The sequence below is a fragment of the Otolemur garnettii genome, unplaced genomic scaffold, assembly GCF_000181295.1.
Source record: "Otolemur garnettii isolate 467f Iridium unplaced genomic scaffold, OtoGar3 scaffold00045, whole genome shotgun sequence".
NCBI classification, from domain to species: Eukaryota; Metazoa; Chordata; class Mammalia; order Primates; family Galagidae; genus Otolemur; species Otolemur garnettii.
Window position 1 is genome coordinate 1,850,081 of NW_003852440.1, and position 4,054 is coordinate 1,854,134.

The following is a 4,054-nucleotide window of genomic DNA, read 5'->3' on the forward strand; positions in this document are numbered from 1 at the left end:
AAGCAGGAAGTGATTCACTCACCAAGAACTATGTTTTAAATTATAATTAGTCTTATAAGATGTCATGAATATTTTCTTTTGCTCGTTCAGTCTCATATGACATCTATCTCATATTTATATACTTTACATAAATGAGACTTTGCATACTATATCACTGATCATGAAGCCGCAAGAGTCTTTTATATATCCTAGCAAGCAATAGGAAAAGAATTTATGTTACACTTTGGAATTCTTATTGAACACTATAATTTTGCTTACAGTTCATAAGATAGAAGATAATGGCATTATTTAAGATAGAAGAAATGGCATTATTTAATGTGGAAAATCTTGGTAGATGGCATTCTATATACAATACTTATTTTATATTCATGATTATTGTAGGTTTACATATGTAATTCCAACATGTATATGTCTTCTGTTATGTGGCAGATAGCATAGTGTAGTGCAGCTGGGACTAGTAAATAGTAGCACTTACAGTAATGTTTTCATACCTTGTTTATCTGTAGATGTAATTAATTTTTGTTCTGACTATTCCACTTATTTGTATTTTAAAAGCCTTTGTGGTCCACAGTAAACACTTATCCTCTAGTAAGGAGGTATACTTTCTGTAATGTCTTCTAGTAATACTTCGGAATCATATCTGGAATATGATTTCCATAGGACATAGCTACATACTTTTGTAAATAAATGATTTCTCAATACATAATAAAATTTGACTTCTGCTGAAGGCTTTTTGTAACTATAAATTCTAGCTGAAGGTATGCCCACATTAATTTCTCTTTCAGGGAACTTTTCCTTTATGAATCCTCTTATGCCGACAGAGGCCTGAGCTATGTCTGAAGGTTTTTCCATAGTGATTGCATTCATGGAGTTTTCCCCCTGTGTGAGTTCTGTGATGTATAATGAGGTCAGACTTCTCAGAAAAGGCTTTTTTACACTCAATTACATTCATAAGCTTTCTCCCCAGTATGGATTTTCTAGTGTCTAATAAGGCATGATATTTCACTGAAAGCTCTCTTATACTTAGTGCATACATAAGGCTTATCTCCTGTGTGTATTCTTTGGTGTACAAAGAGGTGTGACCTCATGCAGAAGGCTCTCCCACATTCATCACATGCATAGGGTTTTTCTCTGGTGTGAGTTCTTGGATGAATGTTGAGGTGTGATTTCTGGAAAAAGGCTTTTCCACATTTATTACATTCATAAAGCTTCTCTCCAGTGTGAATTTTCTTATGTTCAATGAGGTGTGACTTATGGGAGAAAGCTTTTCTACCTTCAATGCACTCATAGGGTTTCTCTTGAGTATGGACTCTCAGATGTATAATGAGATTTGAATTCTTGCTGAAGGCTTTCCCACATACAAAGGGCTTTCCCACATACAAAAGGGCTTTTCTCCTGTGCAAATTCTGTTATGTACAATGAGGACTGACTTCTGAAAGAAGGCTTTCCCACATTTGTTGCATTCATTCTTTTTTGTACATTTTCCACTGCTACATCCATTATTTTTTGCACATTTTATGTTGTCACTAAATACATAGTTTGTATTTTTACCATGAGAGTCACCTTTTTTAGAATTTTTGTTTAGAAGAAATACAGTCTAACCTCAGATGAAATGTATTTTCAAGTGCATTATGCTTGTGACCCTTTTTCTTGGTCACCATTCCCTCATCAATGACTTTAATGTGCCTTGAAAGTGTGTCTGGCACTCCTGGTGTCTCTCCATGTGGCCATCTAGTTGCCTGACTTCTGGATCAATTCACCGTGAGGTTTCTTTCTCTATTATCCATGGCTCTTTTCCTGTGGATTACAGCTGGCTTGGTGGTTTGATATCCCACAGAGATGAGGTTGATGTAGTTCTCCAGCATCACATCTCTATACAGGTCCCTCTGGGGAAAGTCCAAACACTGCCATTCCTCCCAGGTGAAATCCACCACCACATCTCTGAAGGATACGGGCCCCTGTGACTTTGTCATTTTCTGCAGCACTGGGGTGAAAGCAAGTATTAAAACAAAAATTTCAGGAAGACAGGATTTTTGTCTGATTCAGTGTTCTTTCCCCAGCACTGGAACTGTGCCTGGCTCAGAGATGCTTGATAGTCACTTGTCTGAGTCCACATCCTCTTCCTCTGTCTGCTGCATCCCCAGCTCCTGTTTTTTTTTTTTTTTTTTTTTTTTTAAATTTGTATGCAGCAAGGTTCACTCTTTGTGTTGTATAGTTTTATGGGTTTTGGCAAATTCATGGAATCATATGCATCACCACAATCCCAGGAAGAATGGTTCTAATATCCTAAAATTCCCTGGTATGGCTCCTTTGTAGTCAATACCTGCTCCTGACCCCCTGATACACACTGATTTGTTTTCCATACTTATATTTTTGCCATTTCCAGAATGTCAGGAGTGAGATCATACAATATATACAATTTGGAGCCTGGCTTCTTTCAATTAAAAAATGAATTTAAGATTTAAGTATTATAATTCTTTTAGAATTTGTCTAGCAGGTTTTCTGGTTTTTGCTAGAATACCCACCTGTGTCAAAGATTCAAATTGTATGAACCAACAGTTTGTTCCTTTTAATTGTTGAATAGTATCCCATTGTATGGCTATACCATGGTTTATTTTATTCATTCACCTGTTGAAGGGCATGTGGGCTGTTTCCAGTTTTTGGCAATTATGAATAAAGCTGAAACAAACATTGATATGCAAGCTTTTATGTGTAAGTTTCCAATTCACTTAAGTAAACACCTATACCTAGGATTGGGTTCACTGGGTCATAAGGTAAGTATATGTTTAACTATAGAAGAAGTTGGAAACTGTTTTCCAAAGTTACTCTACCATTTTGCATCCTCATCAACAGTGAGTACAGTTCTTATTGTTTTTCATCCTCTCTAGCATTTGGAATTGCCAGTTTTTTTCCTTTTTGTTTGTTCGTTTTAGTCATTCTCACAGGGACATAGTGGTATCTCATTTAGTTTGAATTTGCATTTCCCTAATGTGGTTATTAACCTTCTTTCCTTAGAGTTTCTATGAGTCTCTAAATGGAGAAACAAAAAAGGCTTGAAGCACAAACTTGCAGTTCCAGGACTGTAAAGCTGGGACACAGTCATCATAATCTAGAACTTCCATGAGGAAATACAGCACAAGTTGTTGCTCATAGGTCATTCTTTATTAAGTTTGAAGATATATATATATACACACACACATATATTTATATATTCAGGATACATGTTTTTCATCAGATATGTGACTGCAAATATTTTTCCTAGTCTGTGATTTGCCTTTTTATTTGCCTTCCCTCTCTTCCTTTCCCCTCCCTGCCCATCCCCTCACTTGATCTTCCTCTCCCCTTCCTTTCTTTTTCTTTCTTTTCTCTTCTCTTCTTTTTTTAAAGACAGATTCTTGCTCTGTCACCCAGGCTAGAATGCAGTAATGTCATCATAGCTCACTGCAGCCTCAAACTCCTGGGCTGATCCTCCCACCTAAACTTCCCAAGCAGCTGGGACTACGGGGCCACCACGCCATCTAGTTTTTCTATTTTTTAGTAGAGACAGAGTTTTACTCTTGCTTAGGCTGGTCTCAAACTCCTCATATCAAGCAATCTTCCCACCTTGGCCTCCCAAAGAGCTGGGATTACAGGTGTAAGCCAGTACAGCCCTGTTGTTTCATATTTTTTAACAGTTTTATTAAGGAGCAAAAATTTCTGATTTTGATGAAATCTAATATATGCCTAATATTTTTTCATTAGGAATCGTGCTTTTACTATGTTGTACTGGATTTTTAGAGTGGCACAATACCTTTTAAGTCACAAAGTGTATTTAATCTATTTAATAATGTGCCACATCATGATGGACTCTACTAGTTTCATATTTATAATACAATATTCATATTTAGTTCATGCCCTAATTCTTCATGACATCTAACATAAACAAAATATTGGTCTTGTCTCTTTAGAAAAATTTTGCATTAATTCAACTTTTGTTTCTTGGGATGGCAAGTTTCAGCATGTTTAGGGGAAGAAGGAGAATTAGCCAGGTGGCTTTGCCTTGACCAACTCTGGG

The 4,054-nt window shown here is 36.4% G+C and overlaps 1 non-coding gene across 1 annotated transcript; it reads left to right on the plus strand.

The window, feature by feature from the left end:
* The first annotated feature begins 2,463 nt into the window (after positions 1-2,463).
* LOC111725661 lies at positions 2,464-2,525 on the plus strand. The gene has a single exon (XR_002773674.1). It is a non-coding gene; the product is annotated as a U7 small nuclear RNA (small nuclear RNA).
* The last annotated feature ends 1,529 nt before the right edge of the window (positions 2,526-4,054 follow it).